The sequence below is a fragment of the Diabrotica virgifera genome, chromosome 1 (genome assembly GCF_917563875.1).
Source record: "Diabrotica virgifera virgifera chromosome 1, PGI_DIABVI_V3a".
In the NCBI taxonomy this organism is placed as follows: Eukaryota; Metazoa; Arthropoda; class Insecta; order Coleoptera; family Chrysomelidae; genus Diabrotica; species Diabrotica virgifera.
The window spans coordinates 151,986,548-151,999,647 of NC_065443.1; positions in this window are offsets into that span (position 1 = coordinate 151,986,548).

The following is a 13,100-nucleotide window of genomic DNA, read 5'->3' on the forward strand; positions in this document are numbered from 1 at the left end:
GACCTAGAAACAGCATTACATACTACACCAGCATATTATACAATAATTATGGGCGACTTTAATGCGAAAATTGGCTTCAAACAAGATGATGCAGAAGTAGCAATGGGCAAGTATGGGTATGGCGACATAAATGAACGAGGACAAAGACTGCTTAATTTCTTACACCAGGAAAATTTATCCATGATGAACTCTTTTTTCGATAAAAAGCCTCAGCGTAAATGGACATGGATAAGCCCAGATGACAGTGTCAAAAATGAGATAGATTTTATCATAACAAACAGAAAAGAAATAATTAAAGACATTGAAATACTTAACAACTTTTCGGTAGGAAACGACCACAGATTAATCCGAGCAAAGATACGATTAAATGTCAATTTCGAAAGAACCAAGATGATCTTTAAAACACGAAAGACGAAATGGATTCCCCCAGGAAACAACAACCTCTATGAAGATGTACTAACCAGACGTATACAAGACCTTGAAAACGACATAGAAGACATTGAACAAGCAAATAATGTTATAACGAAAGCACTAAAAGAAACAGAAAGGGAGTGCTGCCCGACTGTCGTGACCCATAAAGAAAAATTAAGCCAAAATACCAAAGAGTTAATAAGTAAAAGAAGACAGTTGACGGAAAAATACGGCTCCAACTACACAACACTGAAGAAATTAAATAAAGATATCCACCGATCAATCCGAAAAGACATAAGAGAAAAAACACAAGAGAAATAACTCACATAATTCAAGAAAACAAAGGTTTAAAAGTTTTGAGGCGTAATACGAATAACATCGGTAACAAAAATATGTACAAAATCAGAAACAAAGATGGCAACATTGCCACGGATAAAGCCGAAATCCTCAAGGTTGTCGAATCGTTTTATCGCGAAATGTATGAGAGCACCAACGAAAGGCAAGATCAGCCCCTGCCCAAAATCACAAACCAGGGATCAGAATTAATGCCAGAAGTAACACCACATGAAGTTAAAAAGGCACTTTCAGAAATGAAAAATAATAAATCCCCTGGCGATGACGGAATAGTAATCGAAGCAATCAAACAAGGTGGAAATAAAATTATCCAGGCTTTGGCCAAACTTTTCACCCAATGCATTTACCAAGGAAAAACTCCTTCTCAATGGAACAATGCAGTCATTGTTTTATTACACAAAAAGGGTGACATAACAGATCTGAAAAACTACCGTCCTATCAGTTTGCTATCACACATATATAAACTTTTCACAAAAATTATCAAAAAAAAAACTGGAGGCTAAGTTAGACTTCTATCAACCTAGAGAACAAGCTGGATTTAGATCTGGATATAGCACTAACGACCACTTATTGGTAATAAAAAACCTAATAGAGAAGTCTGCGGAATACAACAAACCATTGGCACTGATATTCGTGGACTACGAGAAAGCATTCGATACCATAAGCCAGCAGAAAATGTTAAAAGCATTGACAGAATAGACCATCGCTACAATAACATGATCAAATATATCTACCAAACGGCAACGGCTAGCGTAAGACTGTCTGAACAACAAACAAATACATTCTGTATACAGCGAGGAGTACGGCAGGGAGACACCATCTCACCAAAGCTGTTCACAACCCTTTTAGAACACACATTTAAGAAGGCAGGTCTAAACGAATATGGTATCAATATAAATGGAGAGAAGCTCAGTCATTTGAGATTCGCAGATGACATCGTCCTTATAGCCGATCGTATGGATGATGCAATAATAATGTTGAACAAATTATATTACGCTTCCTTAGAGGTCGGACTAAAGATTAACATCAACAAGACGCAAATAATGACTAATCTGGTGCTAAATCGTAATATTGTTGTTGATGGAATGAATATTGAGCAGACTGCATCTTATAAGTACTTGGGACATGAAATTCAGTTGGGACGAGATAACCAGACGTGCGAACTCCCACGTCGCATAGGATTAGCCTGGGCAGCGTTTGGTAAACTTAACTATGTATTTAAATCGGACTTGCCCATATGCCTCAAAAGGAAAATCTTTGACCAATGTGTGTTGCCTGTACTCACTTATGGAGCCGAAACATTAACACTAACAAAAAAGGTAGTGAACAAGATTCGAGTAACTCAGAGGGCTATGGAGCGCCAGATGTTGGGTGTCTCCCTGAGAGACCGAATCCCCAACGAAGAAATACGCCGTAGAACAAAAACAACAGACGCTGTCGAAAAAATCGCGTCGTTAAGTAGAATTGGGCAGGACACGTCGCCAGATTGCCAGACAACCGATGGACAAAACGTATTGTCGAGTGGAGGCCGCGAGAAGAAGCACTACGGAGCAGAGGACGCCCACTAACCAGATGGGCCGATGATTTGAAACATGTTATCGGTAACTGGATGCAAGCCGCACAAAATAGAGATAAATGGAAAGAGCTGAGGGAGACCTATGTCCAGCAGTGGACGCGTACGAGTTGATGATGATTAGTTGTAATTAATTTAAAAATTTTATGAGGCTTCTACAAAACATATCTATTTTTTTATATACCCGTAGGTCGAGTGTACAATACATATAACCTCAAAATTCCTTTTTTATTTTTTTAAAACGTATTTTTGACTTCCAATCGATATTTTTTAAAACGTCCAATGAATTGTACATCTCTCTCGCAGACGGCCGCTTCAATACGTCCTTAGCGCTCATTTCTAATTATTAAAAATAATAGTAATAAAATAATGAAAAAAATTTCTTCAGGCTCTTGCAGGGGGGGCGGGCTTTAAACTTTGAGTTGGTCACTTTATGACTTTCATTATAATAATTTTTAATCGAGTTATTAAGCCTTGAAAATGGCTATTTTCGCGTTTTTCAAATTTTAAATTGCATGTAACTCGACAATAGTCAATTTTATAGAAAAATCACAAGAGACCTTTTTTGCTCAGGTTGATCCAGAGAACCTGAAACAAATTTGTTCTAAGTGAAAAAATTGATTTTTTGAATTCGTGTAAAAATTGTTTAAACAATTTTCCGACCGCGGTACTGCCTGGCACCTTGTGAATTTGTTATAAGGACCTCTTATTGAGTAAGTTTGTGCAAAAAAATGAATCGGAATAATTTACCTAATGGGGACAAGCTGTAACCGAAAGAAAAAGATTTTCTGTTGGAGTGAATGCACAGAGAGTGATAAACTCCAACAGACGAAGGAAAAAGAAGATCTACTTAATGTAGCCAAAGGAACAACAATGTGGCTTCTGCGTTGAAGAAGCTGAAGTCTAAAAATACTACTTTGCAGTAGTACTTGTATGGAAATATGCCAAGATGAAGAGTATAGAATTGATATAGGACTGAAGATGAAAATTATGAATAGATAGATGTAACTTGAATAGCTAGCTCAATATGCAAGAGAATGGCCACTTGACACTCAAGGAAGGATTCGGCCAATTTGCACGGCTATTTCTGGCTGGACAATAAATTAAAGGAAATGACAATGATGGCTAGAAAAGAAGATATTAAGACAATGTTCACAAAATAGATAGAGTAAATATAATAATATAATGAAAATAGAATAAATTTTTGGGCGCCAGAAGAAGGCTAACTAGATTAACCCTCTTCCAGGTATTCTACGCTGCTGTGAGTATATTAAATTTTTAGTACAAGTATGTTAAATGTTATTAAAGATTATTAAGTTATAAAGTATGTTATTATAAAGGAGTAATAAGAAAGAAAATCACAATAAATGTATATTTATTGAATGTAACTACTAGATTTACACAATCTCCGAGTTAAGACAAGTAACTAGTATGTGACTCTAACATGACAAAAAAATGATACTAGTGAAAGTCAGTTACAGAATTACCTTACAAATATAATCTAAGAATAATCTTAATAAGGTTAGAAAATCTGAATAAGGGTACCTCTAATACAGGAAGTACAACTTAAACCTGGTTAGTAATAACAACCTTCACCTAATAACAATTGTACGTTTATAATACGTACACCTTAATTAAATATTACCTGATACGGTAAATAATATATAAGTAACTCAAGGTGAGTTAGACAGGTACAATCCTTTACCTAATAAATAATCCTACGGTTGGATACAACAGATCCTTTTTCTAACTCGTAGATTATAATAATGACAAGTGAAACCAAACTCTATTCTGAAGGAATAGAGCCCAGAAGTTTATATGAATTTAATTTAAAATTAAATAATGTGAATGATTGAAATTTTGACTAATAGTTGAAGTTAATTTGAAGAATTTAATTTAAAGTAGACTAAAATAATGTTAAATTGTTATATAGAAAGGAAAACCAGCATAAAAATAATCAAAATAAGAGTACCAACAACTTTTGTAGGGGAAAATATCTGAGCTCAGAGATCTTTACCTTAGGGATTATGCAGTATGGGGATCGCTATCAATTAAATATTATGTTAAAAAAAAATACTATAAAAATATGAAGCAGGGAAAATTTGTGTGCAATTAAACTATAAAAAAAATGTCCTGAATATCACAAAAACAGTCTGTCTTTACTAAAAACGCATCAAATGTCCCCAAACAAACCCCTTTTACACAATCGTCTGGCTGATGTAATGAGCACCCAGTGGTGCTAACTTTCGCTTGCAGCGGTCCTGCTGGAGGTACAGGAAGGCTGGTTGTCCAGTGATCGTTGCTCGAGGAGTGGTCTGTCCCTGGTGGTGTTAGGTGTTTTTTTTGTTTTTTTAAGATTTCATAGTAGATGCTAAAAAACACAGTATGGTGTTACTACCAATCTACCAATGTCAAAAAAAAGAAGCAAGAAATACGAGGAGGTGTTTTTATTCCTATGGGAATAAGAAGAAATAGGTCATTAAGTCCAAAAACTTGAATGACTACACAGTTCGACTCTTTATCAAGTTGTTATCGGATGACCTTGGTCAAATAACACATGTAATTTTCGATTTGAATACAAGATATAATTACTGTGAAATAATATTTCATTAATATACAGGTATACAGACATATTATATTAGGCTGAAATAGTATGACTATGCAATGGATACTTATTTGATCATCTTTCAAAAGATAGGAGATCTGAACTTGAAAGGAGTATAAAAAAATTAATTTAAATGAGCTCTATTTTCCAAGTAAAAGCAAAATCTACAAAGAATACACAGTTTTCTCAAGATGAGTTTGATCGAACCATGAAAATAGCCTACATAAAACTCAATTAGCAAATTAGTCAAGGACATTCAACATGGCTGAATAAAATTAATAATTGTTTTTTATTTACCAGGGTGGAACTCCATTATGCGGTACAATTCTTCAAATTCACTGTTCACTGATCCTGGATGACTACAATATAACTATTTAATAACTTTGGAACTTAGAATTATAGGTAAATCTTAGTTCAATAACCCCGCATCTACTTAAAACCACTCCTCAAAGCACAATGGCGTGTTCAGTTCAACGGCCCAAGAACCTCGTGGCAATTCTCAAAATCCCTAGCTGTCAAAGTGGGGAAACCAATGTTGCCACGTTTAAATGTGACGTCAGCAAGCATTTTAAAATTCTGTGATGGGTTTTAGTTGTATTTTAATAAACATTGAAAGAAAATAATTCTGAAAATAATTAAATAATATTTTCGATAATTAAATAATATCTTCCCATCAATAATTGATTCTATAAGGGGCGGAACGTCACATTCCCTTTTAACCACGAGAAAAAAAAATTTTATTTAAAATTTTTTTTCAAATATTAAACTAGAGTAGTAGTGCTTAGTGTATCATTCCCGGTTGATTCGCAAGATTACAAATAATCACAACTAATAATCAAGGGAAAGTAGGATGGTCACTGCAGCAAATAACAGAAATTGTAAAATGTGACCCGAAGTCCTAGTAAAAGTGATTGTTTTTTTTCCTTAAAAGCCAAACAACCTAAAGATGAGACATAATTTATAATGACAAATAAGTGTCGAATTGGCACTAAATCCAAAGTTCCTAGTTGGCACACAATCCTAAATTGAACTAGCAATGGACACCAGATTCGTAATAGCATATCCAGAGAAGAACAATCAGGAATATTTATGGAACAATTCTCACCAATACCAAATAATATAAATACTAAACATACCAAAGGAATGCAAATACATTAACCAAAATAAATGTGGAATCGGACACTCAATCCAAAGTCAGACTATCAATGGACACCAGATTCACAAAAGCATATCCAATGAAGAACGACCAGGAAGATTTATGGACCAATTCACATCAATACTAAATCATATAAATAAATAAGTGAAGAATCGGACACTTCATCCAAAATCGGACTATCAGTGGACACCAGATTCACAAAAGCATATCCAAAGAAGAATGATCAGGAAGGTTTATGGACCAATTCTCACTAATACTAAGTAAATAAACTAAATTAGCTCTACATCTACCCTCATCCGGTAATGTGAGCCTATCTGAATTAAATAATAGCACTAAAGGATGAACTTATAATATATGTTCTATGACTCCATGATAGAAAAAAAATATGACGAGAACGAGCTACCAATTTTGAATAAAACTGCAGATTCATGCATTCTCGCATACATAGAATTATCCAGGAAATACTCCTGAATCTAAGCAACGACTGATGCCAAAGGTAAGAAGTGGTGATATACAAAAAAAAATCAATCATTTGTCCAAGCAGGTTAATTACTAACATTCATGACTCTAAGTATCGGGAGAGTCCAAGCATCAATATACTATTAACCAAGAGACATAAAATAAACAAACTCATGTGGTAGTATACATGGAATATTTGGACTAATTACACAAGAGTGGTTAGGACATGCTGCAGACATTCCCTGACCAGAAATATTATGATAGATAAACATCTGTCTACTCTTCAATGAAAGACATAGATTGCGAAATCGGATAGCAATGGCGCCTTGCTGAACTTCGAACCCACGTATTCACCTACTTTGAGCATCAACAGACTAGTATCTAAGAAGAAATATGAAAGACTCAAGAATTCATAATATATACCTCTAAATTCCAACTAATTCCAGAATTATACTGTGGAGAAAAGAAAGGATCTGAATTATTTTAATATCAGTGACAAATGTCAATAGAGTAACCCAATAACAAATTCCCGATCACATCTTTCCATTATGGCAAGTCCAATAACATGATGTAAAAGGATATATATATATATATATATATATATATATATATATATATATATATATATATATATATATATATATATATATATATATAAAAAATAATAATAAGTAGATAATAAAATAACCAAAATATGACAACCTAAGATATGGCAGTGTAACATAGTTCCATCTGTATTAGCAAGAGTACCTGTATGGGCCTACATATCTAAATGTCTAATAATCAACAACCCTTTTTTGGTAAGAGGTTCAGTAAGAAAAACTGAAAGTACAAGTGAAGTTTATCAAACTTAGTAATACTACTGGCTGGATTAATACTTGATAGTATTGATCCCTAATGATTAAAATGCAATTCATAATACAAAAAAAATGATAACTCATATAAGCAGTATTACATAATAATTCGGTACCTAGTAATTAATAAGTTAGAAGTCATCAAACCATGCCGAAGGATGAAAATTGAACTATGGACCTGCACTATCAGGTGATTAAAAAAAATCAAAACCAATATTATACCATAATAAAATCGAGCTAAAGGCAAACACAGGAAGAGATTAGCTCAAACAACCCTGTTAAGCTAATCTTCTTCCGATGAAGTTGAAGAACCAGCATCGTCCATGGTATTGTCAGGCAGTAAATCCTTTATATGAAATTGACCAATTCGCTTATTAGTCGAATTGTCCTTTAATTCATAAATCAAAGGAGATATTACCCTTAAGACAGTACATGGGATATATTTCTGGCAAAACTTAGCAGAAATGGCATCACCCTTACTGGATTTGACAAAATTGCGCTTTAATACTCGATCACCAACAAAGAATCGCAGATCTCGTTTCCTCAAATTATAGTGTTGCTGGTTCCTTAGGTAAGAAGTTTTTAACTTCTTCCTAATGTCTGCGAAAATATGAGGTAACATCTGGAGATCATCTAAGCGATGAAGTTTCTCAGATATTTTAGGAAGATTTTCGGAATTGTCTGAAATTACACCAAAATAATCACATGATAAAGCAACATTCCTACCAAAATTCAGATATGCTGGAGAGCACTGGGTAACTTCATGGACAGAAGTCCTTATGGCTTGAGCTATGGAATGAATATATTGATCCCAAGCTCTATGATCTGGGTATGTATAGGACCTTAAAGCTGTGACAATACTGCGATTTACTCTCTCAGTATGATTTGCTTGTGGATGGTAAGCAGCATTATAAAAGATCTTCTGAACCTTATATTTAGCTAAAAGATCTTTAAAGGCCTTTGATACAAACTGAGGACCATTGTCACATGACACAATTTGGGGAACACCATACACCAAAAAGACTTGTTCCTCCAAATATTTCAAAATTGCTGGAGTTGTGGCCTGACGAAGGGGACAAACTAAAGGAAATTTAGTGAAATAATCCACAACTACCAGGCAATAGGTATTACCCTTGTAGCTCCGAGGATAAGGTCCAATGAGATCCATTGAGATCATCTGTCAAGGAAAATTTATGTTCCTGAAGGAACCCATAAGTCCAGCCTGTGGTAGGTTACTTGGTTTACAAGTAGCACAAACCATGCATTTAGAAATGTACCTTTTAATAGACTTTCGCATACCAGGCCAATAATATAATTCGGCAATACGGTGATAAGTCTTATAAAAACCAAAATGACCAGCCGTAACTTCATCATGAAACATATGCAGAATATTTTCCCTATTTGGCGTAGGTACAACTATTTTCCACTCCGACATATTGGATAAGGACTCTATCGGACTTAAGATGTGTTTGTACAGAACATTATTCTCTACCTTAAAATCAGGATATTTTTGTGGGTCTTGAGTAACCCTATCAATCATATTCTGATGCCACGCATCAGGAGTTAAAGAAGACAGATCTAGAACATTAATATCATGGACACGTGAAAGAGCATCTGCGACCACTACTCCGTTTGCCTTTCTATGGACAATCTTATATGAATAGGCAGCCAGTTTGCATATCCATCGAGAAAGTCTCTGAGAAGGGTTTTTCATACTATGAAGCCATACTAAGGAACTATGGTCAGTAATTATAGTGAAATTACGACCTTCCAGATAATAACGGAACGCTTCTAACCCATGGATGATAGCTAAGAGTTCTTTCTCCGTAGTTGAATAGTTTTTCTGGGCCTTATTCAACTTCTTACTAGTGTAAGCTATGGGGTGTTCAGAGCCATCTTTCAACTGAAATAATACGCCTCCAGAAGCAGCATTAGAGCAATCTGTCATCAGATAAAAGTGCTCATCAAAATTAGGTGACATCATGACCGGAGCGCTTGTTAAAGCATCTTTAACGCGCCTAAAAGCTTCATCGGCCTCAGGAGTCCAAGTAATGGTCTGTCCCTTTTTCCTGTTCTTCAAAAGATCAGTAAAAGGTGACAACAAGGTAGAGTAGGACGGTACAAACCGGCGATAATAGCCACACATTCCCAATATCCTACGGACTTGGGTGGTGGTCTTAGGTATAGGAAAATTTTTGATGGCAACTATTTTCTCAGGATCAGTCCTTAGCCCCTGGTTATCCACAACATAACCCAAGAACTTAAGACTAGGTCGACAAAACTGACATTTATCCAGATTGACCGTTAGATTAGCTTCCTTAAGACGTAAAAATAACTTATCTAAAATTTCCATATGAAGGGAAAAATCAGGAGTGACAACCAAAATATCATCCAAATAATAGAACACATAGGGCTCCAACTGTGGACCAATGACTAAATCCATCAGGGGACACATTGTCTGAGGAGCAGAAACAAGACCGAAAGGCATGGTGACAAACTGGAATAATCCTTTACCACTGACAGCAAAAGCAGTATACTTCTTGCTCTCTTCACTCAGGGGGATCTGTAAGAAGGCCTTAGACAAATCAATAGAAGAAATGTATTTGGCATTCTGAAGTTTGCTCAAAATCACATCTATTCTGGGGATAGGATAAGCATCCCTGTTCGTTGTGATACTGTTTAGTTTCCGACCGTCAAAGCAGATCCTGAAGGATCCATCCTTCTTCTTCGTTAGCCAGAGCGGAGAACAATAGGACGACGTTGAATGTTCTATGATATTTAAAGCAAGCATCGAATCTACTTCTTTTTCTAAATCTGCCTGCCAGGCTTGAGGTATGGGATACTGATATAACCTAAAAGGAGTGGGATTTCCCACTTCGATAGTGTGAGATATTAACGACGTACGACCTAGTTTGTCTTTTGAAGAAAGAGTAGTAAATTTAGAGATCATACTCTCTGATTGCCTTTGTTCAGAGCTTGATAAACTAGCAAAATCATGAATAGCACTAAGGGTAGACAAATTAAATTCAGATATGGAAAAAGAAAAATCAGAACAACTTAAGGTGCTATTGAAAGCATTGAAAAAGTCCATACCTAGAATTATAGAATTCTGCACAGAAGGAATAACATAAAATGTAATTTCTCTACATAAATCTGCCACAGTGATTTCAATTTGGAGTTTGCCCGTAATGGACTGAACTGTACCATCTGCAGTAGATACTTGCAAGGATGAAATGGGCATAATGGGAATACTAGAATTTTTCAATAAATTTAACGAATGTGCCCCTATCAATGAAATATTAGAGCCACTGTCTAACAAAGCCAAACACGATTATCCTAAAATTTGAATAGGAAGATATGGCCTATTATCATTTTGTTTCCTAACTAATAAAGAATTAATATCTAGATCTAAAGTATTTGGTTGTCTACAACCGTAATATGGAACTAACCTAGACGTATCATCATCATTAACAAAACTAGAAGCTAATACAGTTAATGGAACTACATCACTATCACCATTATTATTGTTACGTTGAACACTACCAATCAAAGAAGAATTTGTAAATGACCATCTGTGATCATTTGAATCAAGCGAATCTAACGTATCATCTATAGAAATTAATTTCTGGTTTAATTTTGTTTTGTGGTGTGTGCTGCTTTCTTGAATGACACCCCCTTCCCTTTTCGTGAAGATGGGTTTGGGTTGCTGGATGTGCTTGGTCCAGCAGTTTCGTTTGACGATGGGGTTGGATTCCCTGATTGAGTGTTGGACGGAGAAACGTTCAGGGGACGGACCTCCGAAGTCTCGTTTCCCGAACACTTAGAACAATTCCTTTAAGGGTGTTCTCTCGGCCACAACCATGGCAGAAAATACGACTTTGAGGAATCCCACAATTGTAAAACGGGTGACCTGGCTGATCACAATTCCAACAGACAAGAGAACTAACAACCGAAACATTATGATCATGGCCCTTATTTGGCCAAGAACGTTGCCTAAAGGAAGTTGGCTGAGAAGAAGAGTTAGAAGAGGATCGAGATGTGGATGGAGGTTGAGAAGACCAGGATAAAGTTTCCTCCAAACGTTTGCACTTTATAGTAAGGTCATCAATGTTCTGAATGTCCATAAGAGCTAATTGTTGATGATAAAAGGGTAATAGACATTTAAGGATGATTTTAATTTTAGCTAAATCTGACAAAGGAGTGTCTAAACGACTACACATACCTAATATAGTATTAATAAACATAGTAACAGATTCCCCCGGTTTCTGCTTATGATTCTTAATTTGATCTAGTAGGTCGTCCTGGAACGAGTATGGAAGGAAATCTTACTTCAACTTTTTAATCAGATCCAACCAACACGAAAAATTACCCCTATTATTCCTAAACCATGTAAAAGCTGTCCCGATGAACAGTTCAGCAGAAGCAGCAAACAAATCCTCTTCAGAAACACCTCTAGATACTCGAAGACATTCAACCCTTTCTAAAAATGACATCACATCAGTGTGCTGTTTTTCACCTGAAAATGAAATACCCCATTTGTGTACTTGTACAGGTTTGGAGTAAGTGAAGCTAGATACATTGACTGGAGCATTAGGAGTAGAGGTAACTATGGGGTTAACTCTAGAATCAAGTTCACCCTCTAGTGTTAATATTCTAAGAGAAACAGATTTCTTGAAAGGTTCCTGTTCTTCTGTAGGACAATGCAACAAGTGTACACGGGCAGAAATATGGCCTAGACGAGATGTTAATCGCGCATACTCTGTATCCTTTACAGTTCCCCTAAACTTTTCTATTTTTTTAGACAAGCTGTCCAGTGTTTCAGTGATTCCTTTTTGTTGTTCCTCAATGATCGTTGCTCGAGGAGTGGTCTGTCCCTGGTGGTGTTAGGTGTTTTTTTGTTTTTTTAAGATTTCATAGTAGATGCTAAAAAACACAGTATGGTGTTACTACCAATCTACCAATGTCAAAAAAAAAGAAGCAAGAAATACGAGGAGGTGTTTTTATTCCTATGGGAATAAGAAGAAATAGGTCATTAAGTCCAAAAACTTGAATGACTAGACAGTTCGACTCTTTATCAAGTTGTTATCGGATGACCTTGGTCAAATAACACATGTAATTTTCGATTTGAATACAAGATATAATTACTGTGAAATAATATTTCATTAATATACAGGTATACAGACATATTATATTAGGCTGAAATAGTATGACTATGCAATGGATACTTATTTGATCATCTTTCAAAAGATAGGAGATCTGAACTTGAAAGGAGTATAAAAAAAATTAATTTAAATGAGCTCTATTTTCCAAGTAAAAGCAAAATCCACAAAGAATACACAGTTTTCTCAAGATGAGTTTGATCGAACCATGAAAATAGCCTACATAAAACTCAATTAGCAAATTAGTCAAGGACATTCAACATGGCTGAATAAAATTAATAATTGTTTTTTATTTACCGGGGTGGAACTCCATTATGCGGTACAATTCTTCAAATTCACTGTTCACTGATCCTGGATGACTACAATATAACTATTTAATAACTTTGGAACTTAGAATTATAGGTAAATCTTAGTTCAATAACCCCGCATCTACTTAAAACCACTCCTCAAAGCACAATGGCGTGTTCAGTTGCCACGTTTAAATGTGACGTCAGCAAGCATTTTAAAATTCTGTGATGGGTTTTAGTTG